Raw genomic sequence first — 12643 nt, 5'->3', positions numbered from 1 at the left:
ATTCAAAGGTTTCAAAGAAGCAAGTCCTAGAGTTGGTTCTATCATCCTCAACAGTGATTTACATTCAATCCTATCCATCAAGAGTTCATCATCATCGGGCATCATTAATTTATTCCAGAAAACTCATTCAACCTCTTACTAATGTCATGGCATATTCATTCTACTAATACTATCATGCAATGATTTAAGAACCCTACCTCCCCCAAACTTGAGAGAAGCATTATCCTCAATGCTAAAAAAAACTATTGAAAATTAAACTACATGTTATGACATGAAATGCAATGCAAGGTACCTTGACTTTACGCTTGTGGTGGTGCGGCGATCGTACGACGTGTGCGCTTTTGAAATTGTGTGGAGTAGGACTATTCATGATTTGATGCTGGTACGATTGAAATTTGGGCGGACCCTAACCTTGCAAAGAAAAAAAATAGTAAATTAAAAGGAAACTGAATAAAAACAGTAACAAAATAACCATTTATTTTTTCACAGGAGTAAAACTAAAATGTCACGGCATCCTTAAGATGTTGGGCCAGTATCAACTTCATGCAAGAAAAGTGCAGTCTTGTCACGCAATGGTGGGACTCCTTGGTAGGCCTTCAAGCGCTGTCCATTGACTTTAAAGATAGACCCATCGTCCATGTTCTTGATATCAACATCGTCGTACGGGTAAACATCGTGGACTTCGAATGGTCCCGACCAACGTGACTTTAATTTCCCCGGGAAGAGTTTGAGCCTAGAGTTAAACAACAATACTTCCTGGCCCACATGAAAATGTCGAGGCAAAAGCATTTTGTCATGCCACTTCTTGGTTTTTTCCTTGTAGATCTTGGCATTTTCATTTTCTTGTGCTTGAAACTCCTCCATTTCATTCAGATTGAGCAGTCATTTTTCCCCAGCAAGTTGCGCGTCGAAGTTTAGCTTCTTGATTGCCCAGTATGCCTTGTGTTCTAGCTCAACTGGCAGGTGACAGGCTTTTCCATATACCTTCTTGAAGGGCGACATTCCCAAAGGTGTTTTAAATGCCGTTTGGTATGCCCAGAGTGCATCATCGAGTTTTGGGGAACAGTCTTTCCTTCGAGGGTTCACCACCTTCTCGAGAATCTTCTTGACTTCACGGTTGGACACTTCAGCTTGCCCATTTGTTTGTGGGTGATATGCCGTGGAAATTTTATGTCGTACTCCGTATTGCTGTAATGCCTTGGCAATTAGCTTGTTATCAAAGTGGGTGCCCTCATCACTGATGATGGCTCTCGGTACTCCAAATTAAGTAAAGATGTTCTTGTGAAGGAACTTGAGCACCGTTTTAGAGTCATTCCTCGGTGTGGCAATCGCTTCAACCCACTTTGAGACATAATCCACAGCAAGCAAAATGTATAAGTCTACAAAGGAAGATGGGAACGGTCCCATGAAATTAATGCCCCAAACATCAAAGAGTTCTATCTCCAAAATATTTTGCAGCGGCATTTCGTTTCGTCTGGAAATGTTTCCAGTACGCTGGCATCTGTCGCACGCTTTACAAAATACTTGGTGGGGGTAACTTTTCGATCACCTCGATCTTTGCTTTGTCCACCTCAATGCCCTTTGCAGAAAGTTTATGGCCAAAAACAATACCCTTGGTCACCATGAAGTGGCATTTTTCCCAGTTCAACACGAGATCGGCCTCCTCGCATCGCTTCAGTACCTTCGTCAAATTGCTGAGGCATTTTGAAAATCATCTCCATAAACTGAAAAATCATCCATAAAAATTTCCAGAAAGTCTTCAACCATGTCTGAAAATATGGCTTCCCTGTAGCGCTGAAAAGTTGTCGGGGTATTACAGAGTCTAAAAGGCATTCTTCGAAAAGCATGCGTGCCATAAAGACACATGAATGTTGTATTCTCTTGGTCCTCCGGTGCGATGTCAATCTGATTATACCCCGAGCATCCATCCAAGAAACAATAAAATGCCTTGCCAGCAAGTCGATCCAACATTTGATTGATGAATGGCAAAGGGAAGTGATCCTTCTTAGTGGCCTTGTTGAGCTTGCGGTAGTCCATGCAAATCCGCCACCAGGTGACCGTGAGAGTAGGTATCAACTCGTTGTCTTCACTCGTCACCACTGTCATGCCTCCCTTCTTTGGCAGACATTAAACAGGACTCACCCAAGAACTATCAGAAATAGGGTATATTACGCCAGCGTCAAGCCATTTGAGAATCTCCTTCATCACAACTTGCTTCATGATTTGATTTAGTCTGCGCTGTGGCTCTATGGATTTGCCATGACATTCTTCCAGTAGGATTTTGTGCATGCAGATTGTTAGACTTATTCCCTTCAGATCTAACATCGTCCATCCTAACGCTCGCTTATGCTGTGACAAAACACTTAGCAAACTAGATTCTTGGCTAGGAGTAAGGGCAGAAGAAATAATCACAGGTAAAGTTTCATTACTACCCAGATAAGCATATTTAAGATGTCGTGGCAAATTCTTAAGTTCTAGGGTAGGGGCATGCTATAATGAGGGCTTGGGAGGAATAAACTCTTCAAAATTAAGAGGTTCAAACCGCGTACCTGGGTTAGCTTTGAGGAAACTAGCCTTATGTTCCTCGGATAAAAAATCATTAGGTTCTCTAACCTTTAAGTCTTCGATTAGCCCCTCATTAGGTTCCAGCTGAATGAAATTATCCTGGCAAAATTGATATACTTCTTTCGTGATTACTGTATCCACTTCTAAAATGCTTTGGCATTCTTTATAATCATCCATGTACTTGAGAGATCGAAAGACATTCATAGTGATATGTTGATCGGCCACTCGCATGGTCAGCTCTCCCCTCTCACAGTCGATGAGAATACGACCGGTAGCTAGGAAGGGTCTTCCCAAGATGATAGGTGTTGTGGCGTCAACCTCACAGTCAAGAATTAGAAAATCAACAGGAAAAACAAATTTGTCAACCCGCACGATGACATCTTAAATTTCCCCTTCAGGACGCACATGTGAACGATCGACTAATTGCAAAATGACAGATATGGGTCTCACATTTCCTATCACAAGCTTTACGAAAATTGATTTAGGCATTAAGTTTACACTCGAGCCAAGGTCACATAGTGCCTTCCCAACAAATTTGTCTCCTATCAAACATGGGATGATAAAACTGCCTGGATCATGTCTCTTCGGTGGCAGCTTGCTTAAGGAAGAGCAAAATTCTTTTGCCGTGGCAATTATCTCGTACTGCTCAGCCTTTCTTTTCTTTGTAACAATCTCCTTAAGAAATTTAGCATAAGTGGGCATTTGTTCCATGGCTTCCAAAAAAGTAACATTGATTTGAAGTTGACTCAGAATGTCAACAAACTTCTTAAACTGGATATCTTCGGTATACTTCTTCAGTCTTTGCGGAAAAGGAGGTGGGGGTCGGGCTTCCTGTACTGACGGGGTGTGAACAGAAGTTGCCTTGGCATTTTTATTTGCCCCCTCAGTTTCTTTACTTGACAAATCCTCAGCCTTGTCCTCTTTCTCTGGTGCTTCTTCCATCACTTCTTGCTCAACTTGTACGATTACAGGGGGTGAATCATCCTTCGGTCTTCCCCCAAACTTAACTTCGACATTAATTTGTGTACCACTTCAGAGAGTTAGCACACTGTACTGTTGTTTACCATGAGGTTTTGTGACTTCAGTGTCACTCGGTAGATGTTCTGGTCTACGTTCTTGTAATGATGCGAGAATTTGACCAACCTGACTCTCCAGTGCCCTTAATGACGAACTATGGCTATGAAGTAGGGCTCATTGATTTTTGATGGAGGTCGTATGATCTTGCATCATTGTCTTCGTTGTTACAATAAACTCTTGCATTCTGGCATCCAAAGAACTAGTGTTTGATAAAGATGGCCCTCTTTTGTGAGAATTATGCCATGGCATATTCGATTGAAATCCCTGGGCTTGGATAACAAGATATGTCTCGGTAATACCTTTTTGCGACAGCATTAACATCTAACCTATCGCTCATGTACAACTCCTTTTAGTTGAATGAAATCCTAGCCTTATCTCTAAGGTGGATTAGGCCTAGTTACTATCTAGAACACCTTGCTTATGTGGTTCCTCCCTAGTTTCTCTTGAATACTAAGGATATGTGTTGAAAACATTGCTAAGGTAGTGGACGTAGACTTTGTTTGAGAAAGTCGAACCACTGTAAATCGCTGTGCAATTACTTTCAATTTTCTGCAAAAGCTTCCTCGAAATTTTTAATTGCCAATTCACCCCCCTCTTGGCCGATTCCGTCGATCGATTAACTCAACAATATGCTACTTAGGCATTCTCTCGAACACTAAGTAATCACCTAAAGAATGGCTACTCTCAAAGTTCCTACAACCTTAAGGCATTAAAATTCTTAAGCAAAACAGATTATAACATAGAAAAACAATCATTCATTAAAGTAAATCTTAAATATCCAAAATAAACTCCCACCAAATACGATTAGTTCATGGTGGGGTTCGAAATAAGCAAGCACAAAGCAAGTTAATCCGTTCCTTACAACCCAAATAATAAATAACGAAAGCAAAGAGCAAAGGGAAGGAGGAAAAGCCTTCGACGTGCACTGCCATAGCTTCCCTCGGCCACCACGAACAGTCCCAGCAATCTAGCTCTTCTCGAATGCCGAGTACGCCACTCCCTATAGCCTGTTAACGGAGGAATACCACGAAAAAAACGATTGAAGGGAAAAAGAGAGAATTTTTTCTCCGAATTTTTAGGCTCTTGGCGGCTGTCTAAAAATCTCCAAAATCTCCTTCAAAAGTCAGGCTCCTTCTATTTATAGGGGAGAATGATCCTAGGGTTTTGTGTTAATATTACCGTTGCACCCAAAAGTTCATTCCTTTTATGCGAGTGTTGGTGCAAAGATGATAACTGGCCCCTCATTTAATGCTGATTACATAAAGCACTTTTTATGCCATGACAGATGGCTCTTACTAAAAATATATTCTTTGAATTTTTCTGCCCAAAAATGCCGTCCGAGATGTCGCGACAATCGCATTTTGCTCAGTAGTCTCCTTATGTCATGCATTTCCATTTTGTTTTTCCTTGCTCCCAAATCCTGCACATCATTAAACAAAACACCTTCCACATAATGCAACACTGATTACAAAACAAAATGCCGCGACAAACAAAATTTCACCACATGCAACTATATGCTCCTAAATGCATCTATATGATCCTAAATGGGCTTTTATACAATCAATAACTTAAGTGAAAAGGTCCCAAATATGACCTTTTTACGAATTTATCATACCCCCAAACTTAAGTTATTGCTTGTCCTCAAGCAATAGATAGTATTAAGAAAAATAAAAATACCCTGGCAAGTTCAGAAGCATAATAGTTATATGGTATAAAATTTCAGCCCTCGGAACATATGGCTTCAATATGTTAGACTAGTTTGAGAAATCAAGTAATGTCCCCTAGGGCAAGATTCTTTGTGTGGGTGTGTGTGTGTTTATATCCAGTCCTTGCTTAACAAACCTAAAAATTTTCTACGCAAGTTTTCTTGTTTTGCCACGACATTTACAATTTTTACTCCCACATTGTTTTCTTTTCCTTTTTTGCTTTTTTTTAACACTGCTACGAGGGGAGTCAGCCCATCACACCTACCATCCCACACTCTAGGTGAAAGGGATCATACCTTCCTCCCCCGAGCTAGTCAGGTAGAGTCATCCCGTGACTACTTTCATTTTTTCTTTTTCTTTTTTTTTCTCTTTTTATTTGCAAAGTGGGGTTTTCATCGTTTATGCCAAGACATGCAAGAGTTCTCTTATAAAAAAAATTCAAGTTCCTTAAGCATGAAAAATATACAATCATGTACTCAAAGGTTTCAAAGAAGCAAGTCCTAGAGATGGTTCTATCATCCTCAACAGTCATGTACATTCAATCCTATCCATCAAGAGTTCATCATCATCGGGGCATCATTAATTTATTACATAAAACTCATTCAACCACTTACTAATGTCATGGCGTATTCATTATACTAATACTATCTTGCAATGATTTAAGAACCCTACCTCCCCCAAACTTGAGAGAAGAATTGTCCTCATTGCTAAAAAAAACTATTGAAAATTAAACTACATGTTATGACATGCAATGCAATGCAAGGTACCTTGACTTTACGCTTGTGGTGGTGCGGCGGTCGTACGACGTGTGCGCTTTTGAAATTGTGTGGAACTGGACTGTTCATGATTTGATGCTGGTCCGGTTGAAATTTGGATGGACCCTAACCTTGCAAAGAAAAATAAAATAGTAAATTAAAAGGAAACTGAATAAAAACAATAACAAAATAACCATTTATTTATGCACAAGAGTAAAACTAAAATCTCACGGCATCCTTAAGATGTTGGGCCAGTATCAACTTCATGCAAGAGAAGTGCAGTCTTGTCAAGCAATGGTGGGACTCCTTCGTAGGCCTTCAGGATGTGTCCATTGACTTTAAAGATAGACCCATCTTCCATGTTCTTGATATCAACAATGCCGTACGGGTAAACATGGTGGACTTCGAATGGTCTCGACCAACGTGACTTTAATTTGCACGGGAAGAGTTTGAGCCTAAAGTTAAGCAGCAGCACTTTCTGGCCCACATGAAAATGTCGAGGCAAAAGCATTTTGTCATGCCACTTCTTGGTTTTTTCCCTTGTAGATCTTGGCATTTTCATATGGTTGTGCTCGAAACTCCTCCATTTCATTCAGATCGAGCAGTCGTTTTTCCCCAGCAAGTTGTGCGTCGAAGTTTAGCTTCTTGATTGCCCAGTATGCCTTGTGTTCTAGCTCAACTGGTAGGTGACAGGCTTTTTCATATACCATCTTGAAGGGTAATATTCCCAAAGGTGTTTTAAATGTCGTATGGTATGCCCAGAGTGTATCATCGAGTTTTGGGGACCAGTCTTTCCTTCGAGGGTTCACCACCTTCTCGAGAATCTTCTTGACTTCACGGTTGGACACTTCAGCTTGCCCATTTGTTTGTGGGTGATATGCCGTGGAAATTTTATGTCGTACTCTGTATTTCTGTAATGCCTTGGCAATTAGCTTGTTATCAAAGTGGGTGCCCTCATCACTGATGATGGCTCTCGGTACTCCAAATCAAGTAAAGATGTTCTTGTGAAGGAACTTGAGCACCATCTTAGAGTCATTCCTCGGTGTGGCAATCGCTTCAACCCACTTTGAGACGTAATCCACAGCAAGCAAAATGTATAAGTCTCCAAAGGAAGATGGGAACGGTCCCATGAAATCAATGCCCCAAACATCAAAGAGTTCTATCTCCAAAATATTTTGCAGCGGCATTTCGTTTCGTATGGAAATGTTTCCAGTGCGCTGGCATCTGTCGCACGCTTTACAAAATGCGTGGGAATCCTTAAATAGTGATGGCCAATAGAAGCTTGATTGGAGGACCTTTGCAGTAGTCCTTGCACCTCCAAAATGCCCTCCACAGGTTGCGGTTTGGCAATGATATAAGATATCGCATTGCTCCTCTTTGGGGACACACCGGCAAATCATTTGATCGGCACATTGCTTGAACAAGTACGGCTCCTCCCAAAAATAGAACTTGGCATCATGCATAAACTTCTTCTTGCCCTGGTTGTTTAGTTCATAAGGAAAAACACCACTAACAAGAAAATTGACAAGGTCAGCGTACCACGGAATTGCCGTGGTATATAAAATTTTCTCATCAGGGAATTCTTCTTTATTATCGAAAATGTCATGGCATTCTAAAATGTTCTCTAGCCTAGATAAATGATCTGTAAGCTGGTTCTCAGTACCTTTCCTATCTATTACCTCTAAGTCAAATTCTTGCAATAGTAATATCCACCTAATAAGTCTAGGCTTGGCATCTTTCTTGTTCTCTAAATATTTTATAGCTGAGTGATCAGTGTGAACAATGACTTTGGTCCCTATCAAGTATAGCCTAAACTTGTCAAATGCAAATACCACGGCATGTAATTCTTTCTCAGTGGTAGTATAGTTTAATTGTGCCTCAATCAAGGTACGACTAGCATAATATATAACATGAAAACTTTTACCTCTACGTTGCCCAAGTACAGCTCCCACGGCAAAATCACTTGCATCACACATCAATTCGAACGGTGCCGTCCAATCTGGGGGAACCATGATCGCTGTAGAGGTAAGTCTTTGCTTCAGCTCTTTGAATGCACCATGGCATTTCTGATCAAACACGAACGACTGGTTCTGTTGCAGTAGGGTGCACAAGGGCTTGGATATTATGGAGAAGTCCTTGATGAATCTCCAATAAAATCCAGCATGTCCAAGGAAACTCCGAATGCCCCTGAAAGAATTTGGTGGGGGTAACTTCTCGATCACCTCGATCTTTGCTTTGTCAACCTCAATGCCCTTTGCAGAACTTTTATGGCCAAGAATAATGCCCTTGGTCACCATGAAGTGGCATTTTTCCCAGTTCAGCACGAGATTGGCCTCCTCGCATCGCTTCAGTACCTTCGTCAAATTACTGAGGTATTTTTGAAAATCATCTCCAGAAACTGAAAAAATCATCCATAAAAATTTCCAGAAAGTCTTCAACCATGTCTGAAAATATGGCTTGCCTGCAGCACTGAAAAGTTGTCGGGGCATTACAGAGTCCCAAAGGCATTCTTCTAAAAGAATATGTGCCATAAGGACACGTGAATGTTGTCTTCTCTTGGTCCTCCGGTGCGATGGCAATTTGATTATACCCCGAGTATCCAACCAAGAAAAAATAAAATGCCTTGCCAGCAAGTCGATCCAGCATTTGATCAATGAACGGAAAAGGGAAGTGATCCTTCTTGGTGGCCTTGTTGAGGTTGCGGTAAACCATGCAAATCCGCCACCCGATGATCGTGCGAGTAGGTATCAACTCGTTGTCTTCACTCATCACCACGGTCATGCCTCCCTTCTTTGGCACACATTGAACGAGACTCACCCAAGAACTATCAGAAATAGGGTATATTACGCTAGCGTCAAGCCATTTGAGAATCTCCTTCATCACAACTTGCTTCATGATTAGATTTAGTCTGCGTTGTGGCTCTATGGATTTTCCGTGACATTCTTCCGGCAGGATTTTGTGCATGCAGATTGTTGGACTTATTCCCTTCAGATATGACATCGTCCATCCAAACGCTCGTATATTTTGTGACAAAACACTTAGCAAGCTAGATTCTTGGTTAGGAGTAAGGGCAGAGGAAATAATCACAGGTAAAGTTTCATTACTACCCAGATAAGCATATTTAAGATACCGTGGCAAATTCTTAAGTTCTAGGGTAGGAGCATGTTGTAATGAGGGCTTGGGAGGAACAAACTCTTCAAAATTAAGAGGTTCAAACCGCGTACCTAGGTTAGCTTTGAGGAAGCTAGCCTTATGTTCCTCAGATAAAAAATCATTAGGTTATCCAACCTTTAAGTCTTCGATTAGCCCCTCATCAGGTTCCAGCTGAATAAAATTGTCCTGGCAAAATTGATATGCTTTTTTCGTGATTACTATATCCACTTCTAAATTGCTCTGGCATTCTTCATAATCATCCATGTACTTGAGAGATTATAAGACATTCACAGTGACATGTTGATCAGCCACTTGCATGGTCAGCTCGCCCCTTTCACAGTTGATGAGAATACGACCGGTAGCTAGGAAGGGTCTCCCCAAGATGAAGGGTGCTGTGGCGTCAACCTCACAGTCCAGAATTAGAAAATTGACAGGAAAAATGAATTTGTCAACCCGCATGATGACATCTTCAATTCACCCTTCAGGACGCACATGTGAACGATCGATTAATTGCAAAATGACAGATGTGGGTCTCGCATTTCCTATCCCAAGCTTTACGAAAATTTATTTAGGCATCAAGTTTACACTCGAGCCAAGGTCACCACTTGCGTCTAATCTTGAAAACCATGATTCGAACACTTACGAAGCAAGCTTTTATATCGGTCCCAGCACTCATACATTGATTCGTCATCAGCATGACGAAAAGAAGTAATTTCGTTCCTCAGTTGGGTATTCATGTTCGGAGAATTATACCCCACCAAAAAATTTTGCACAGATCAGTCTAAGACTCCATTGAACCCGCTAGAACACCACTCAACCAAGACCTTGCTCGGTCACGCAGAGAATACGGAAAGAGCTTTAATTTCAAGACATCTTCGTGCACTCCTTGTTGGCGAAAGGAATCACAAACCTCCAAGAAGTTACGTATGTGCTGCCTGGCATCTTCATTTAGCATGCCCCCAAATTACCCTATGGAGTTCAGCATATTGAACATGACAGGTTTAAGCTCGAAGTGGGCTGCCTGAATTTCTGGTGCCACAATTCCAGGATTTAATCATCTAAGATCGAGTTTAAGTGATCACGAATGACACGAGGTATGGCTGCATTCCCAGCATTTGGAATTGCCCCCACATTTTGATCATCCTCATGACCAATGCCTTGATTTCTGATTTGATACATATTTTCACGTTGATCACGTCTTCTTCTCCTAAAGAGCCTCTCGATCTCAAGTTCAACCGGTTCTAATGGCTCGTCCGAATGTCTTCTGGTCATACACCACAAAAAAAAGCCTGAAAAAGATCAGGAAAATAAAAAGTAAAACTATTAAAAATATTAAATAAATAAATAAACAAGTAAAATAATAATGCTATGACAAAATAATTTAACTTCCAGTTGCCAATCCCCGGCAACGGCGCCAAAAACTTGTCCGCTTTTTGTTAGTACTATAAATGGTGCGGATATGTGTTCAAGTATACACAATCAAACAAGTAATAAAGTGATGAGTGAGTATCGTTCTCCATAGGGATTGGAGGAAATCAAATAAGTTTGTCATGGCACTTTACTCTATCACCTTAGTAAAGTTAGAGATGGTATATATACAAATGATGATGCTGTGGCAAAATGAATGGATGATATGGAAATGGAATGATGGCAATGTGGTAGCAGATGAATATGTTGTGGCAAAATGGATTGTGTGTAGTGCGATCAAATAAAAATGTAAAGGCAAAATAAATTGTAAATACTGGATTTTCTTATAAGAACTTTAGACTCCTCACACGACAAGCTACTATTGGAATGAGTGATGGGAGTTACCTAGGAAAATCTAAGTCCACTTTTTAGAATGGTTTTACTTCTATGCCTTAACTGCCCGACAGAGTTTACTAAGGGTGCCCTATGCTATCTCTAGTTAAGGGACTCGACAGGTTGAAGATGCCTTGGCAAAACCGATTGGCGTTAGCTACTGCAGGGATCCTATTGGTCCAGATAACAGGATATGTCTCGGCAATACCTTTTTACGGCAGCATTAACATCTAACCTATCGCTCATGCATAACTACTTTTAGTCGAATGAAATCCTAGCCTTATCTCTAAGGTGGATTAGGTCTAGTTACTATCTAGAACCCCTTGCTTATGTGGTTCCTCCCTAGTTTCTCTCGAATACTAAGGATATGTTACTTAGGCATTCTCTCAAACACTAAGGAATGGCTACTCTCATAGTTCCTTCAGCCTTAAGGCATTAAAATTCATAAGCAAAACAGATTATAACATAGAAAAACAATCATTCATTAAAGCAAATCTTAAATATCCAAAATAAACTCCCACTAAATAGGATTAGTTCATGGTGGGGTTCGAAATAAGCAAGCACAAAGCAAGTTAATTCATTCCTTACAACCCAAATAATAAATAACGAAAGCAAAGAGCAAAGAGAATGAGGAAAAGCCTTCGACGTGCACTGCCGAAGCTTCCCTCGGCCACCACGAACAGTCCCAGTAATCTAGCTCCTCTCGGATGCCTAGTTCGCCACTCCCTATAGCCTATCAATGAAGGAATGCCAAGGTAAAAATGATTGACGGGAAAAAGAGAGAACATTTTCTCTGAATTTTTAGGCTCTTGGAGGCTGTCTAAAAATCTCCAAAATCTCCTTCAAAAGTCAGGCTTCTTATTCTATTTATAGGGGAGAATGAACCATGGTTTTGTGTTAAAATTACCCTTTCACCCTAAATTTCATTCCTTTTATGCGAGAGTTGGTGCAAAGATGGTAACTGGCCCCTCATTTAATGCTGATTGCAGAAAGCACTTTTTATGCCATGACAGATGGCTCTTACTAAAAATATATTCTTTGACTTTTTCTGCCCAGAAATGTCGTCCGAGATGTCGCGGCAATCGCATTTTGCTCAGTAGTCTCCTTATGTCATGGCATTTTCTTTTGCTTTTCGTTGCTCCCAAATCCTGCACATCATTAAACAAAACACCTTCCCCATAATGCAACACTGATTACAAAATAAAATGCCGCGACAAACAAAATTTCACCACATGTAACTATATGCTCCTAAATGCATCTATATGATCCTAAATGGGCTTTTAGACAATAAATAACTTAAGTGAAAAGGTCCCAAATATGACCTTTTTACGAAGTTATCACCTATTTTTATTCAATATTCATTTTGCTTTCAAGACACCATTTGTGATCAATTGTATTCATTCTTGAGTGTTCGTTTTTTATTCTAGAATTGTGCAAACATATTGCCTTATGAGGTTTTTCTGTAAGTTTGCAAAATTTGTGTTTTTCTCTTTGGGAGAGAGTGTTCTCAAGAATTTGGGGTATAATTCTTGAGGGAGTTGTAAGGTTACTTTTTATCCTCAAAAGAAAGAAAAATTAGTGAATTTG

Source organism: Hibiscus syriacus, unplaced genomic scaffold (genome assembly GCF_006381635.1).
Source record: "Hibiscus syriacus cultivar Baekdansim isolate YM2019G1 unplaced genomic scaffold, ASM638163v2 tig00111837_pilon, whole genome shotgun sequence".
NCBI lineage: Eukaryota > Viridiplantae > Streptophyta > Magnoliopsida > Malvales > Malvaceae > Hibiscus > Hibiscus syriacus.
This window is presented reverse-complemented; position numbering follows the sequence as displayed.